We start from the raw sequence: 19,078 nt of genomic DNA on the forward strand, positions 1-19,078 counted from the left end.
GTGGAAATAGAAAACACTATCCTGAGTGAGGTAAGCCAGACCCAAAAAGAGGAACATGGGATATACTCACTCATATTTGGTTTCTAGACATAAATAAAGGACATTGAGCTTATAATTCGCGATCCTAGAGAAGCTAAATAAGAAGGTGAATCCAAAGACAAACATATAGGCATCCTCCTGAATATTACCCTTCATCAGGCGACGAAAGGAGACAGAGACAGAGACCCACATTGGAGCACCGGACATAAATCTGACCTTTTATTTAAAATGGAGACAGAGGAGTGGATGGGAAAGGGGGTAGATGGGGTCAGAAGGGGTTCAAAAAGAGAGGGGGAGGGGAAACTGTAGTTGGTATTGAAATAACTGGAAAAAGTGTTAATTAAAAATGTACTGCATTATATGAGTGTGCTCAGGACTATATTCATTAGTTATTATGACATTCAATTGCACAGGTATTGTCCTGCTGTAAAGGCTTATCCGATCTCATACTGACTATATCACCGAGGCTGGTCTTGATTTGTGATTCTCCTGCTTTAGGTTCCCAAGATCTATACTTATGGGTCTACAGCATCACACCCTACCAAAGCACCTTATTAGCAAAGGTAATTTATTTCACCATTAATACATCTTTTTACTTGACTAGCATCATACTAAGTAGACATTTTATTATATTGCATAGAAACCTCAGGTTTTAATGCAAGAATTTCATAGGTTATTGCATCATCACTATGGTGGTTTTTCTAAAATCTGAACATTTAGAACTGTCTAGAAAATGAATGCTGCAGAGTTATCATTATATTTCTTGCCAATTATCAAAAACAATGTAGCAGAAATAATGCTTAGACTTTGTAGTAAGTAATTTTAAAAAAATAACCTATTTTCTTTGTTTTGGTAATTATGATGTCCGAAACCTGGAATTATGTTCGTTATTAAGTCTTTATGTCCATAGACAATGCAATTCAATTTTTCTTTTGCAGATGAAAGTTGTCACTTAAAACACTAACCAGTGCAAAAATATTGGCAGCTGAGAAAGTGACTAACTGAAAATAGACACAGGGCACTGAGATGCAAGAGACAGCATCAGCTTCAGAATATTTGTTCTTATCTTAGAAATGAAAACTGCAATAATTCTAAGAGATGAGAGGTAAAGATTACATGTAACTCTAATAATCTAAAAATGTCATGAGATATCTGAGTGTGCCATATCTCTTAGCCTTGGGTCCTTTACACCGTGAGATAAGAGTGGTTCCTCTAAGGGCAATTTCTCTTTCAATAGGAATAAGCATGTTTCCGGAGTATGCATGAAAACACAGCAGGTTTGGCTTAAGCAAATGATTATCCATGAATAGTCAGCCTCCTTTTCATGTATTTCTACATATAAATAAGCATGTGGTGGGTTCTGTAATGAATAGAGTTATGGTGTTGATCTCAATCAATGCCTGTGCAATGACAGAATTCTCTGCTATGTTCACAGACCATGACACTGTCCACCTATTATAGTTAAACAGCTATTAAAGAGGGAGTTTCAGTGTTAAAAATGAGACTGAAATGGTGCTTTCAATTACATGTGACCTGTGTGTGTGTATATGTGTGTGGATGAAAATATGATACAACTTTATTTTGTCAGTTAGGAGCTAATTTGTAATATGTTAAATGTTTGCGAAGTATTCAAGATCTCACTGGTCAGCAGTAGGGAACTTGTGTTGAACATTCCCTTTCAGAGCACTGCCGTGTTTCAGTCTTAGTTTTTTGTTGAACAAGGTGGTATTCGTGACGTAAATGAACTAAGCTTTCTCAGAAGATAATTTTCCAAGAACACAGACATAACATTAAGAACATTGGTTAAGAGGTGTGAAAATGGCCCAGAGGGTAAAGTCATGCCACAGCCCTCAAGTTTGAATGCCAGGACTCACTTTAGGAAAGTGATGAATCTAGAAAGCTATACGCTGACTTCCTTAAAAATTCCATCATGTGCTCATACCCACACACATAGATATGCCACACACATTAAATAAATAAAAAACTAAACTACTATCTAAAGAAAAATATGAAAAATGTCCAGTCACACTAAGATAAGGGTTTCTAAGTTATAAGGAAAATTGTAAACATTTAATTTAATTAAATTAATTAATTAATTTATGTTTTGATTTTTGAGACAGGGTTTTGGTTCCTGTCCTGGAACTAGCTCTTGCAGACCAGGCTGGCCTCAAACTCACAGAGGTCCGCCTGCCTCTGCCTCCCGAGTGCTGGGATTAAAGGCATGCACCACCACCCGGCAATTGTCAACATTTTAAATTGACAAAACGATCAAAGAAACACATGTTCAAGCCTGAGAAGCTTCCGGTAAACGATTATCCAGTAGAACTTAAAGGAGGTAAGCCTGTCTACTCGTTGTCATTAAAATTTACAGGAAAATAATAATATATTTAATCTATACACTCAAGAATTATGTATAACTTTGAAAATAGACATATTTCTTCAATGAATTGTGAGGACAAAGAATAGAACTATCATTATAACAACTTTTAATTTATGATGAAAGCATACTCATTAAAGTCGTATTTTATATGTATATTTCTGTATATTTCTGTATTAATTTACAATATGTTACTATGCTAACATGAGTGTGATTCACATGCTACATTACGATATTTAATTAATTCAATTCATTTAATTAATTAAATATAAATAATTTAGAGAAATTTCATTTTAAATCTAAGGTTATGCTGAATAGTCTAATGATTCTTGAAAATACTGAAGAAGCTAAGCTATTTCATGAAAGGGTTATTTTCTTCCACATTCATGTTTAATAAATGGACCATGTTATGCAAACTTGGAGGTTTATTTTCTTTTAAAGGCATTTGACACATTTTCCTAGCTTTGAAAATAAAATAAGATTCGAACTTTATATATTATTAGCTCATTAGTGTCAACTTTAATATTTTTGACTAAAAACACAATAATATTTGCTTTTCATATCAATCTTTTTTCACATTTTCCTAAGTAAGTCCTGGAATCAAAAATGAAAAAGAATAAATTTTTCCGTTCACAGTTCTCTATGAAATTAACTCAATAAAACTAAAGTACAATTAAATCACATTCAAGTAATTTCAGTTATTGTCTGTTGTATTTAAATAAAATTATTAGTAAAATTAAAAATGGTTATCAATGAAATAACAGTTATTTTCACTTGCCAATACATTATATGTGGAATCTGAATAATCTAATTGATATCAGAAACTTTGCCCACACTTTGTTATATACATTATGTAGGGTTATGTGAGAAATTGGTATCTTCAATGTTAAGCCTTGATTCATTGCTTATCTTTTAAACATCTGTCAGTGAGTGACTAAGAGGAAGTAGAAGGACAAGCTTATACCCCTGATGAAAATGAAAATGAATTCACTGATGATTGCAGTTTAAACACAGAGATGAAGTTTACTTCAGACAGCAGGTGAAAACATAAAACCAAATTACACATAAATGTTGCTAAGATTCAAATCGTTTACTTTGCAAAGCTTATCTTTTACTTGTTAAATTGTTAAAATGTTCTACCACCCAGTATGTTGTGGAATAATCTTTTTGTACACTGTGAAAATGTGTCTTTGCTAAGGCACTTTCTCATTGGTTTAATGGAGAGGTAAATGGCCAAATAGCGTCAGAAGAAACCATGTGGGACTTCTAGGGACAGAGAGTTCCTGGGAGACCAAAAAGGGAGGAATCACGAGTCAGACTCAGAGGAAGCAAGACATGCAAGATGAGAGGTAAAAGTCACATAGCTGCCTATAGATGAATAGAAATGGTTTTATTTAAGTTATAATTGCTGGTTAGAAGCAAGCCTCAACTATAGATAGAACTTTTATAATTAATAATAAGTCTCCATGTTGTCTTTGGTGAGCTGGAGGCCCCCCCCAAAAAATCTGTCTACAGAAATATGACAGATAACCAGTATATTTATTTAAAATACAAGTTTATTATCTACAGGTAAATAAAAGGTGGCTGATTGGTGGATGGTAAACTACCACAGACTACAGGGGAAAAGGACATACTTAATGTATCATTTGACCTGCATACATGTATATTTGCATGCCAGAACATGTGAACACACACACACATACACACACACACACACACACACACACACACATACACTTAAACAATTTTTAAATGGTAAGAAATAAGAATAAATAGCCTAACATTTGGGAATTTATTTTTTTTTTATTTTCTAAAATTCAAAATATTCACTTTTGTTTTGAAACACATCTAGCCAAGGATTCCAAATATGTGTGAATCTGAAAATTAATATATAAAATCAAGTAAGAATTTATTGTTTAGAATATATAGAATAACTTTCACATATAGTTGTACACACATTATATTGCCTCAGGTTCCTTTTCTCTTGGCCTTTTTTCTCTTTTCTCTACCTAAAGATAAAACAGTGTACTGTATACTGGCTCCTGACTAAACCACCAGTAAATGGTTACCAACATTTATACTTCTCTTTTCCAGAGACACTACCCTATAGTAAATAAAAAAAAAATTTGCTTATTTTACTATCATTGGAATTTTATCCAAAGGAACGTGTACTGTTGGAAAGTCATTAACAGGGCTTTTATGATTTGATTCTCTCCTACCCAGCTTTAAAGAAATCTGAAAGACTACAATATAGTGGCTGTAGTTTTCGCACTTCACAAATGATAATGAATGGATCTGCCACTATGGACTTGCACTGTCTTGTGTTCAAATAATAAAATGTTTTAATTTCCCTGTCGTCAGTGGTTCACAAAGTAATTTTATCCTACACTTCCTTGGATGATTAGTTCTGTTTTGTTCTGTAACATCAAAGATGGACTCTGTTGAAAAATAGATGAATGCCGTAATAGTCTATTCTGTTGGAGAGGCAAAATGAACGCATTCTTCACACTGACAAAATGCGTAGTCTAGCAAAATCTGCATATTGTCACATAGTTACAAATGCTATGAGAGTAAGAGCATAAAATAGAATATGTTGCAAAGATAATTATACAAGAAAAGGGCCTTTTTGACACCTGAAAGACAAGATAAATTATAATACATTCTAAGAGATTTTATTGTTACATCAAAATCCTGTACCATAATTGCTATTTAATGTTTCACAATTTAAACTTATCCTATACACATGCACATACATAGAAATATGTTTGAACATAACAAAAATTTTATGCTTTGGTAGTGCTTTAATAAAAGAACACATACTATGAAAGTTTTAAAATAAACATTTATCACTTTCTTTGGTTCAGATTCATAAAATGGGATAAAAGTTCACATCTGTGCATTCTGATGAATCTTTTGCTTTTTCTAGTCTGTTCTGAAATGTTTGGTATTTTGGATCAACCTCAGGAGTAGCTGGGATTATAGATTGTTGCTCACACTTTCAACTTTTAATAAAATCTAATAATTTCAATTTTTTACTTTGAAGAATTCACAGGCTGAAAATGTTATTTTTTCTCTTCCACCTTTAAAACTACTACTGATGAGATTTTAAGTGCTGTCTGTTAAATAATAGGCTTGGTGTATCAGCAAGTGTTAACCATAGCTATGACTGAAACATACACAGGCCTGAGATTTAGTGTCACAAAAGTAATTCAATGACAGTTCTTACAACAGAGTTCTCACAATAATTTCATAGGGATGTCTGTTTCACTAAGCCATGACACCGGAGGACTAAGTAGTAGGCACCTATCCAAAGATTAGTCTGCAAAACTTAAATATGGGTTGTCAGTATCTTGGTATCTCAAGTGAATGCATTTTCGTTGGAGCCATGCATTTTCTGTTACTCAAAGATACCATATCATAAAGTGATAAAAATATATGATACCACACCATAAAATGACATAAAATATAATAAACTCATCTTTAATATCATAAAAATAGATTAATCTTTTTCTATGCTAATAATAGTTATCCGTATCATCCTGCAGGGTGTGTTTATATCCACACCTAATCAAATTCAACCTTAGGATTCTAGATGGGTCTAAAGTGAAATTTACAAATGCTTTGGTTCTTTCATTTTCAAGACACTAAGGTTTATTTCTCTTTTGAAAATAGCGTTTAATAAGTCGCCTGTCTACAGTGAATATAATGCGGTATAATTGGTAAGATTTCACTTCTAAAATTAGGACTTGGCCCCTCTACAACTTTCACATCACTGTCCCTGATGTTCCTTTTTCACAGCTGGTAGGTGTTTTGCAATGAAAACTGGAAAACCTTTAGGTCACAGCTAAGAGGACTAGTTAATCAACGATGCAAGAGGTGTAAGCTCCACAGTAGGTCATATGGAGTTTAGTCATCACTGAATAAACTTGTAACTGACAATGATTTCAAGCATGTCTGAATATTTAAATTTAAATTCAGCATAAGGCTGGTTCAGTGTAGGTATTAGGTATGGCAGTCATCTCTGAGGAAGTTGAAATGGAGGTATTGCATTCAAAATCCTTCTTTTAAAGCACATTTGAACAGGGGAGTTCCTTTTCTACTTTTTTATAATTTTAAATTTTAAATGTTTATGTACGCAAATCTGAAGGTGGAAAATTTTACTCAGATCATTTTAAAAACGAGTTACTTATCTTTTCCTGGTCACCATATCCAGGCCTACAACTCCTACAGAAGTCCCTGGTATACAGCAGACCACATCAATATCCAGAACCCAGGTAAGACCCCCACGCACAGACAATATTATTAAAAGAGACCTGAATAATCCAAGAGCTGGAAAAAAAACTTAAAAACAACTTTATGAAGATGATAGGATTCCTTAAAGAGGAAATGAACAAATGCCTTAAAGAAATTCAGAGAAAAAAACAAAATAAATATTGAGGAAATGAATAAATCCCATAAAGAAATACAGGAAGAACCCTACCCTGATGTCAATAATCAACTCCAGCTGTTTTACCAGAGGCAAGGCTGGTCCTAGTGACCTCAGGTAAGAAATCTCCCACTACCTGCTAATACTCCTTAGAGCCTATTTAAAAACTGAGACTGCTGCACCCCGTCTCCTGGGCTCTTTATTCCAGCTCACAACTTTGGCAGATGATTTATGCCTTACCTGAGGTTAGGCAGGTTCTGGTGACCCAAACTAAGACACTGCCTACAGCCAGGCAAGACTCCTTAAAGCTGACCCAGGAGCCCTTAACAGCAAACTGTCCCGTAAGCACAATATCCCAGTCTATAACAGAAAATACATTCAACAAAATCATAGGAGAAAAATGTCCTAACCTAAAAAAGGACAATGAGATAGAAAAAGCAAAAATTAAAATAAATAAATCAATAATATACAACGAGAAGAAGTAATTAAAATTACTCACAGAAAAGAATATTTGGGTACTAGATGGATTCAGCCAAATTTCTATCAGATATTCAAATCTTCATCAAATTATTCTGCAAAATAGAAAAAAACATGGTGTTTCCAAATTCTATTACCAAGACAGTGTTATCATATTGATATGATAACCTAACAAAGACAACAACAACAAAACATATAGGCCAATATTACTGATGAATATAGGTACATCATACAGCTGTTAAAAACATTCAGAAAATAGAAAGAAACAAACATAACAAAAAGAAAATATTTCTGGTAAATTTAATATGCCCACTCAGTATCCACTGAGGTCACATGAAAGAGAATATACACTCAAGTATATATAAAACACAAAGTTAATATTCCCCATATAAATTTTGCAGGATTTTGGGTATCTTCCACTGACTTTTATATCTATAGGTTTCTAAAAATCTTGGCATTTTGTTATGTTGTTTTATTAAAATATGCAAAATGATTCTGCAATATATATTATACACATTCAGTACTTAAATAGATCTCAGTTCCCTAACCTGAAATGTTAAAGCATGTAAAAGTGTATTTGACATAAATATAGCTTCAATGAACAAGAGGTCAAAATTTCTTAAATGTTTGTTTTCCTTCAAAACTGAAAACAAATATTAAAACAAATTATGCTTAAACGGTCTGGTTCACAGTTCTTAAAATAATCCATTTAGCTTTAAAGGCTTTATGAAGAAAAATTCTAGTATGCAAATATCGTTGAAAACCCTTTTAAGCCAGGCGGTTGTGGTATATGCCTTTAATTTCAGCACTCGGGAGGCAGAGGCAGGCAGATCTCTGTGAGTTCGAAGCCAGCCTTGTCTACAAGAGCTAGGTTCCAGGGCAGGCTCCAAAGCTAGAGAGAACACTTGTCTTAGAAAAAAAAAAAGAAAGAAAAAAGAAAAAGACAACTCTTTTAGTCCTATATTTGAATAGAAATTTTTCTAAATGACTTCATGGTTTCTGTCTCTAACCCAGTGTTCTCACCAAGCCATTGGTACTTTGAACATTGATGAACTTCTAGGGCAGTGCTTCTCAACCTCTGGGTCACAACCCTTCCGGGGTTTGCATATAAGATGTCCTGCATAGCAAATATTTGTTCACAATTAAAGCAAAATTACAGTTATAAAGTAGCAATGAAATAATTTTGTGCTTGTTTGGGGCCAGTACAATCTGAAGACCTGTATTAAAGGTCACAGCACTAAGAAGGTTGAGATCCATTATTCTAGAGCATATTGGGTAATTATCTATATGTCTTTATTTAAATAACTAAAGCTTCAACCTATAAATTTCTTGCTTTTTTCCACAATATTTTTTTCCTTCAAGGAATTAGTAAACCTATTATAACTGATACCTATAAGAAATGATGAAAAATAAAAAATATATTTTTGAGTACATGAGGATTTAGGGTCAAACAAAGAGTTTGAATGTTGAAAATTCATCAAGGAATGTTTGTGATAAATTTATAAAGACTAAATCACTAGTGGAAAGTGAAATTATCCCCAGATGTACTATTAGCAAAATACTCATGAATTAGTGTATATTTGCATAATTCACTGATTGTCATAGGGCATGGGTGCATGTTCCTTAATTTCTATTTTATTTATTCGTTATTTTTATTAAAGTTTAGAGGATAGAACCTGGCATGGTATTACAGATTCTTCAAAATCATTCATAAAAAGACAGAGGTGGTGTTTTACTTAGTTTTACACCAGCAATACTATAGATTATCACAGACAGCAACTGCAAGGGAACTGTTGTAGGTCTTGTTTGTGCTGTCACTGTACTGTATCAGGGAACTGCAGAGGTCTCTTCTGGCCTGCTCCTTTGCTCTCCTCTCTTGCTCTCCTCTTTAGTTCATTTTCTTGATCCACTCTGTGCAGTCACAGTCTGTGCTTCAGAGTTCCTCTCTTGGTCCTCTATGGGTGCTTGCAGCCTGTGTTTCAGAGTTCCCCTGAGATCGCAGGAGGATAGGAGAGCTTGGGGGCATAGTGGAATTTGTGTTTCCAAAATTTTTAAGGACCTCCACCCATGAAAAGTCACATTGTAGACTTCATAGCAAAATGAAAGTCAGGACAAGCCACTGTGATGCAAAGATGATGTTTATCAAAAATAGAAAATGAGGTGTTCAGAAAAAAATATATGAGGCCTTATTTAAGATTGGGTGCATGCTCATCAGGGAAGAATCATTTTTAAATATCCCAGGAATAACTATATACAGCATTTGGGGACATCTAGAATTTTATTACTAGTAAATTTCTAAGTAACCACTCAGTTCTTGTTTCTCACTTTTAGTTAAGTTTAGTTTAGTTTAGGCTTGATTTATGAACAAAAAAAAAGTTTTCTCTGTGAAGTCCCGGCTGTCCTGGAACTCACTCTACAAACCAGGCTAGCCTATATCTCAGAGATCTGACTTCTTTTGCCTCCTAAATGATGGCATTGAAGGTTTGCAACACATCTGCCCAGCTTCCCACTTTTTTATAACTGAGAATATAGGTTGTCCAGAAGTGCCATGGATCTGATTATAATCTGATAAAATTAAAGACATAAGCCCCCAGGGTTACAAAGTGGGGTAGAGCATGTCTTTTACTTTAAGTAAACTTTCTAGTAATATTTATAAAAATCAGAAAATTATAACTGGTGAAGAATAAAGTCTGTATACACTTAGGCATAAGCTTAATTCACTATTATTTTAACCTCATTATTTAAAATGTCTCTATATTAAAAGAATGCTGTGTCCGCTTGAAAACTTCATGGCAAATTTATTAAAATTCTTAATTCTCAGACTCATAAGCTTCACTAGTGTCAGGAGTGTGGTGATCCTATCTCTTCCTATGACTCCATAGTTTCCCATCTTTATGCCTATCTGATTTTCAGTGCTATAAGGAAGATGAAATCTCCACTTAATTCTATTTCTGGGTGTCAGGTGCATTCTGTTTGATCTCTCTGTGGCTGTTCCATTTTTATTCTGCATATGATTTATGGTTACCTCAAGAAGAAATTTGTGTAGGATATTAGGTTCAATTCTAACTTACTCCACCCCAGCCCAGTATTCTATTTTCTGGAAACTAAGATACCGTCAAAATCAAAAGTTTCAATTTTCTTTACGAAATATTGTGAACATTTTTTTTCCTGGTAGGTCTTTCTGCAGTAGTTGGGCTTCAGCAAATACCTCACAAGAGCTTCAGATATGTTAATCTGCATCAGTGAGTTTTCTCCATAGTCAAATTCTTTGTTCCCACAGTATTGACTGCTTTTGAAACCTATGTGCTATTTTTCAAAGCTTATTTTTTTCAAACTATTATTCATGTCATTTTTGAGGAAATTAGTCCGAAGCTAAATATTGAACGTTGATAGAGAGTGCCAACTAGAAAACAAACACCTCTTGGTAATAATTTTTACACACTGCAAACAAATATTAAAAACAGAATTAATCGTATAAGTACATGCTTCCACAGTGTAACTCAGTATATTTGATGACTGCATAAGCATATATCTTAATAAATAACTATAATTACTTAAGCCATTCTTAGATACCTTTCATTAGATTTTATTTTATCTGAAATTATGCCATATAACTAGTTTTAGAAGGAAGAAAGAGAATGTAATCACACAGTTCCAGATGCCAAGTTTCCCAGTACTCCTGACAATAGTCAATTTACTGTCCAATTTATACTCTGTAAACGTTTCTCTTAGAAATAGCAATTACAGAAGTAATGATGTCTCTATAGTATACTTACTCTACTCCAAACAAATCTGGCAAGGAGACACTATATATTCCTTAGAGTTTTAAAACTGTTCTTTTATAAATATTTATTAATTATGTTTGTGGGAAATTTATTTTATCCATTTATGCACTTTTAGGACTATTTGTGTATGTATGCATGAATATTTTGCATGTATGTTACAAATTCTTATGCATACATGTGTCTAACAGAATAACTTTAGGTATATTGCAAAAACATAGATTGGAATTCCTCTTTGTTTCTCCTATTTTCTATTACTAAACTTTGCTGAGAAACACAGCAAGTGAACAAAAGAATTATGAAAGCTAATGTTGGATAGATAGATAAAAGTGTATTACCATATTCTTCCATATGAACTCATGAAAAAATTTGGATTCAGCATAGGAGAAAATTACTTCTTAAGTCTGATATTAGATGCAAAGGTTATGGAAATTTCCTCCCTGGATAGTTCCATTCTCATTCAACACCCAATTACCATTAACATAACAGCTGTGTCAGCTAGGCTGGCCATTTCTAAGAGCAAACAGGAGTTATGTAATCTTTCACTCACTGTCGTGCAAGATAAAGTGCAATTTCACAGTAATATGAGAGTTCTACATTAAAACCAATTATATAGAAGTACCATATTTATTGATAAAGACCGTGGAAACTTATCAAGAAGCAGCACACTTCACATTTATAGACTCCAGTGTATATGGACTGGCCACAATGCAGGTCCTTTAAAACCGCAATTAGAAACACGGGAACCAGTTGGTGTATTCTCCCTTGGGTAATTCTACCTGTCCTACATTTAAGGCCTCTGGGGTTTACTCAGAACTAGTGAATAGTCAGCCCCTGGATATTCTGTAGGCCTGTCAAGGTCACACACAAAATTTACTATCACTTGTAGTCTCGTGCTGTACAGAGATGAAAAGGGAGATGACATGCAGATACTTTGAGGGAAACGTGAAATTCCGATATTAAGTGTGCATTGTTTGAGCTCTTGTTAATGTTTAAATCCTATGTATATTTTAGTTTTTGACTGAGATAAACCTAGCTCATTCCCTGCAAAGTATTTAATATTGATTTAATCATGCTTAAATATGAAATGTTTTACATACATTTTTGGTATGCAAACATTGTAATATATTAGAGTTTTCTTATAGTCTTATAATTGTAAAGAATCATATTTTACTTTTCTAGAGTTTGTTCAAGTCAGGAAGAACAAGTCATGATCTTACACCTAATGATAATTTTAATATATTTAAAATGTTAATTATATCATTAGAATCTTAGCAGGAATTATAATATTCCACATCACATTTTTAACCATGAAGAGTGTTTATCCTGTCAGTCACACATCTTAACCTTATTAATATAAATGTTTTTGCCCTGCTAAAATTATACCCTTCTCAGGAAAGAATGATTTGTTGGGATTCTTGTGGAAATTCACACACATCACTTCTGCTCAAAATAACGAGACACATGTTCTCCTATTCAGGATGTGGCTAATTTATTTCAAAGTGAATGGCACTGGTAATTGACACAAATGAAAATAGTTTCTTCTCTAAATGTCCATGATCGATGGCTGAGGGGAAGTGTGGAAGAAAACAATCATCGTCTACCCTTAAAAAAAATAAATAAAACCAGCCAGAGCACTTCTGATAGTGACGGAGAGAAGCTGCGCTTTCAATCAGTGTCTTGTGAAAGTAATTAGAAATCCGTTAGAGAAAGCAAATCAATGAAAACTGTATGTGATATCCTGTTACAGCACCTGCCTCTCTGAGACACTGCCTTCTTCACATTTGCAGGAAATTGGGAAATGTAAAAAAAAAAAAAATTAAAGATGAAAATAGCCATTCTTTTTTTAGTCTTAGATAACTGCAAAGTAAAATTTGCGGAGTTAAAAATTTAGAGTTTATACTCAGCTCAGCAGCACAGTACAGCAACCCCAAAGATGTTCACAGGAGTGCGCACATAGTTACTGTAAAGCACCTAAATTAATAGGAAATGTGAATAAAAGAGGTCAGACATGGCTACTAGCTTTTTTGTGGACAGGCACGTGGATTTATTTTAGAACTTAAATTGCTCAACCCTTAGGAAGGAGTAAGGTTTTGCACTTGAATTTCATTTCTTATTTATCATGATTTGTTGAAAGCACACAAAAAAATAAGCATACAGTATCACGATGGTTAAGACTATAATAAGAACAGGGACTATAACCCTTAAGGAATCACTTTTGATTTCCAACTTGCTTAATGAAATTCACATATATTATTTCACTGAAAATTGTTCTGAGATTCAATGACAGATGAACAAGGATAGTAGTTTTAATTCTAGTTGCCTCAGGGACCTTTAAGTTCTTAATGGGTTTAACACATAGTTGAGTTTCAGTAGCTACAAGCCGTATTTAAAATTCAACCTAATTCAATTACTAAATCTAAACCAAGCTTATCTTCTTCAGAAATATGTCAAAATGTGAAATTCAATGTTCATGGAATACCATATATTGCCTGAATTCATTTAATGTCTAATTAAGAAAAAGGATATTTATCTTCTCAAATATTTGTCACTTTCTATGGTAAATCCTTTAATAAGTGTTGACTAAATTAAAGGAAGTTTAATGACTTATTTATAATTGTTTTGATCCTAAAATATTCTGTAGTGAGGAAAACATGATAGAAATATTAAATACATTAAAAAGGAAAAGGAATACCTGAACAAATATTGTTTATATTAAACAAGCCTATTTCTATAAGACACATATCTAACTTTGCCCTTCTTTCTTCCATCCCAATTTAAACCTTCCTGTTCTGTTCCGATTTCTTTTTTCACCCTTTATAGTAGTGTGTTAAATATTGCTAAAATTTTTCAAAAAAGTGTTACACAAATTTACTAGGGTATATTCCTCCCTACTATAGATCATAAAGATGTCAATAGAATATATAAAACATGCTATAGTTATATTTGAAAAAGAAGCACAGATTTTAATCTATTATGCCTGTAATATTTTGACAAAATATTAACAGGTTTTTTTTTAAAAAGGATACATTTGACATATTATCAAGCTGCATTCTAATACAAAAGACTTTTAAATTTTGAAACGTATCCAAATTTAGTAAAATTACACAAAAATTTTCCAAATACTTCAGGTTCTCAGAGGTATATAACATCCTAATCTGTCAAAGTTCTTCACAAATCAAACATTTTAAGTACTCCGTGATACTGATGTCATTTTCATGCAGAATATACTGTTTACATCATTAGGAAGCCTATAGATTATGATAAATGAATGACATATATATCATATACACTGCCTCCCTTTTGTTTAATTCAGTCTGGCTTCCCTCACTTCCTCCTGTATTCCTTCTACACTCAGACTACTGATCTTACTTTCTTCATAGGTTTTTCCTTTTTTTAAAAGTCCTATAAATTGATGAGATCTATTCTTGATAAGGCAATAGTTTAATAGCTCTGGTCTTTGAAATAAAGTAGATCTCAAACAAAGCATAGTGCAGCACATTTTTGTGTATAAGGCACATACTGGTCTTGTTTTAAACAACAGATTCTTTCCTGTTTTTATACTAACTCTAAAGTAACCTCAATTTTGCTATTACAATTTAAGCATGACAATTTTATGTGCGTAAAGAACTCACACATTTACTGTCATTCAAATACATAGGCTTTGTAAAATATTTGATTTGATTCTGGAATCATACAACTTTTCAAAGCTCTGAAGAAAAGCATAATAATTTATCTTTATAAAAACTTGACAGGGATTTCTCAAGGAAAGGATGGAAAGGTGATATACAAGGAGGAGAATTTGGTTGTTAGCTTACTTATCCAATACTGAAACACATTTTGCCTGAAATGCTGCTTTGTAAATGCTGAGAGTTAACAGAAATGCATTGGGTATTTTGATGTGTAAGCATTTTGTAAATGCAGAACAAATCATCATGATTCATTGTGCTATCTATAAAACATTTTGATTTTCCAATCTCATAGGGAGCAAAAGGATTTACAAAGGCCTATAAAATGTTTTGAGTGTTGTACTGCACAAAGTATTACTGCTCAACTTCACTGAAAATTGCATGTGTTGTACACCGAATTGAATGTGAACGTTTGAAAGGATCATAATGCCCACCTGCTTCTTTTGTTTGGGGTAGGTGATTTAACATTTTTGAGCTTGCTTTTACTGATCAATAAAGTAAGAACAGAATAGTGTTACCTGCAGTTTCTTTCTTCTTTCATAGATGTGCAGTGTTAGATAAAACACTGAGCTTGTTTGAGTTGAAAAAAAAAAAAACTGTGAAAATATGCTTTCTGACCTGGAAAGAAAAAAAAAAAATATCTGAAAATTTGATGAAAAGAAATACTCAATATTCGGCAATATTCTCAATGCATACAAATCAACGATCAGTAGTTTTTAATAGACTGTAAGTTGTTCCCATTAGTTATATAGAAAGTTATAAAGTTTTCTTTTATTTCTTAATATAAATGATGAATCTCTCTATGAGGAAGAGCACTGTCAGATTTGTGAATGTTACCAAATGTAGAAAAAAATATGAAAAGTTAGATGTTTGTGTGTGTGTGTGTGTGTGTCTGTTTAGTTTTGACAATTCATTATAACTATGAGAGTCTTTATTGTCCTCCCTAGATTATTATCCAAATGTAACGTACTTTAAATACCTCAGTACCAGAACAGAACGTTATTCTAAAGTTGATCTGAGAATGGAACATTGTATGCAGTACAAGGGCTCATCTTCATACCCAGTGGCCTAAAATAGCAATGATCCTCAGAGGTGAATGGACTAGTGGGCCTTTGGAGAAATGAACTTAGTTGCCTGTTTATTTGGCCCATTATTTAGTGATGCTAGAGAACACCACATGCTGAATTCATTTTTGGTTTGTTTGTTTGTGCATAGGTGGGACAGAGCCTGGTAACAAAGACGAGGGTTTTAGAAATAAGTTGGAATGTGGAATATGTTCCAAGATAGAGTCTGAGACTGTTTCTTCTGTATTTTATTCATAGTCTCTGGTCAGACTGAGTCTGATGACTGAAATCACAGTGGACAAAAGAGGAGAACCTCAAATTCTTGTGGAAAGGTGCAAACTCTGGTCTGGAAATGAGGAGTTGGAGACATTGCTTCATTAGCTTCAATTGCAAAGCAAAACGTAATAAACAAAGTGCTTGTATTACACTATTACTGTGACAATCCTAATTATTGTCACTAGGATTCTCCTTACTGATAAGCAGATGGTCATAGAAAATAGAAAATTGAGAGTAGTAAAGGCTATTCCACATTTAGAAGCTATATTTTTATTTCTCTCTGCAATTATCATGGTGAAGGCTTTGTCAAGGCTTATAACATTACAGCCAGACTAGGTATATATAGGCTGGACAAGGCAACAGGGTAAGAGAAAAAGCATCCCAGAAGCAGATAATACAGTCAGAGACCGGCCCTGCTCCTACTGTTAGGAGTTCCAGAAGACCAAGTTATAAAATTGTACCTTATGTGCAGAGAGCTTAGGTCAGTACCATGTAGCATAGAAAACCAGACTAGAAATCACAATCCCAGAGAACATAGACTACAATGTGGACCCTAAAAAAGACATACATGAATCTAATCCACATGGAAAGTCGAAAAAGACCTGATCTCCTGAGTATATTGGGACCTTATAGACCAAGAAAGAAGGTTGAGGGAGAGGAGAAAGGAAGAGAGAGGAACAGTGAAAAATGTAAAGCTCAATAAAATCAATTAAAAAAATTGTTATGAATTATTTCCAAATTTAGGAAATCTCCCATTTCTTCCTTCCTTCCTTCCTTCCTTCCTTCCTTCCTTCCTTCCTCCCTCCCTCCCTCCCTCCCTCCCTCCCTCCCTTCTTTCCTTCCTTCCTTCCTTCCTTCCTTCCTTCCTTCCTTCCTTCCTTCCTTCCTTCCTTCCTTCCTTCCTTCCTTCCTTCTCAGGACAAGGTTTTCCTGTATTACAGTTTTTGTCATCCTGGATCTTGTTTTTTTTTTTTTTTTTTTTTTGACCAGAGATCAGGCTGGCCTCAAACTCACAGGGATCCAACTGCCTTTCCCTCCCAAAAGCTGGGATTAAGGTGTGTTCCACAACCACCCTGGTATCCTGGCTTTCCTTAAGGGATATTTTTGTGATATTTTTTTTGTGATAGGTATGCTCCTAAATTTCTTCTTTGACCACTGTCAGAATTTTTTAATCTAATGATATTCGGATAGTTCATCACAAAATTTTAACCTAGGGTGAGGAGGTGAAGTCTAGATAACAGCCCTCCTGAGATATCATCGGTAACATTAACATTATCAAGCCTGAAAGGGTATTATATTCAGCATATCCATTACACTTAATTTGGCAAATAAATAACAAGATATATTTTGCATCTTTATTCAAGACATTTCTATTGTGTTCAAAATAAGAACAGCTAGACCTTTCTGTTCACATAGCACACTACTCAATTACACCCTTGATAGCAAGTGACACTAAACCTTTTGCAAACTTTCCATAATGTCGGGTAATTTCACTTTAAGGAGACTGTCACGTCATCTAAAACATATTTCTTTGATTATTAATCCCCAAAACCATTTTCTCATTTCAGAATGTGCAAATTACAGTTTCTTTCTAGATCATTCCTTAGAAATCCCTGTTTTCTAGAACCTTAGACTTACTCTTCATTTTGGGACTCCATTTTAATGTGTAGTGGTTGGTTTAAATGGAAATTCTAATAATATACAGAAAACTGGATCCGTGTTGGTATTAATTTGATACTTTATTGAGCACTGTAGTTTAATAGGATAGAAAGTTTAAGTATATGTTTAGATGTACTTTGGCCTTCCTTGCTTTATCTGAGAAGGAAGTTTCAGAGGGTTATTAGTGTCTTTGATCTGTTTCCTTTGTTTTTCACTATCGATATCAATTAGGATCAATCAGGTTACTCCACTGCCCTTGATCACCACCTGCTATTTACTTTGTTCTAATCATCACTCCTTAAATTGACAAGATTAGTTACTATTTTACTGCTGATATCATAGTAAAATATATTCCTTTATACTTAAAGGCCATGAGGTAGCAAGTGGCCTATACATTAATGCATGTTTTAAAGGCTTTTTATGTTTTATTTTTCAGTGAGGTCACTCAAACAGTGACTACATCTATAAGTTTCTGTGAAGTACTAATGTGCATGTGTCTGCAAAACTCATTAAAATACACAGATACATTGATAGATATGGAAAAAAACTGAATGCTAAGCTTAAAGTAAAACACCTTAAAATAATTATATAAAAGTGTTCCAAGGAGTTCCCGATAGAACTTCCCCATTGTCTCAGTGTGTGGCTGTACCCCCGGCGGTCCTGAGTTCCTTGCTCGTGCTCTCTCTCCTTCTGCTCCTGATTTGGACCTTGAGATTTCAGTCCAGTGCTCTAGTGTGGGTCTCTGTCTCTGTCTCCTTTCATCGCCTGATGAAGGTTGATATTCAGGAGGATGCCTATATGTTTTTCTTTGGGTTCACCTTCTTATTTAGCCTCTCTAGGATCATGAATTATAGGCTCAATGTCCTTTATTTATGGCTAGAAACCAAGTATGAGTGAGTACATCCCACGTTTCTCTTTTTGGGTCTGGCTTACCTCACTCAGGATAGCTGGCCTGGGTCTGAAAAAGTATGGGATAAAACTGGACTCTCTGAACATAGCAGACAATGAGGGCTACTGAGAACTCAAGAACAATGGCAATGGGTTTTTGATCCTACTGCACGAACTGGCTTTGTGGGAGCCTAGGCAGTTTGGATGCTCACCTTACTAGAGCTGGATGGAGTTGGGTGGTCCTTGGACTTCCCACAGGGCAGAAAACGCTGGTGAGGGAGACTTGATTGGGGAAAGGGGAGGGAAATGGGAGGCAGTGGCAGGGAGGAGGCAGAAATCTTTAATAAATGAATAAATAAAAAGTGTTCCAAGGAAACAAAAAGATACAGTTCATCTTAATG

Source organism: Microtus pennsylvanicus, chromosome 7 (genome assembly GCF_037038515.1).
Source record: "Microtus pennsylvanicus isolate mMicPen1 chromosome 7, mMicPen1.hap1, whole genome shotgun sequence".
NCBI classification, from domain to species: Eukaryota; Metazoa; Chordata; class Mammalia; order Rodentia; family Cricetidae; genus Microtus; species Microtus pennsylvanicus.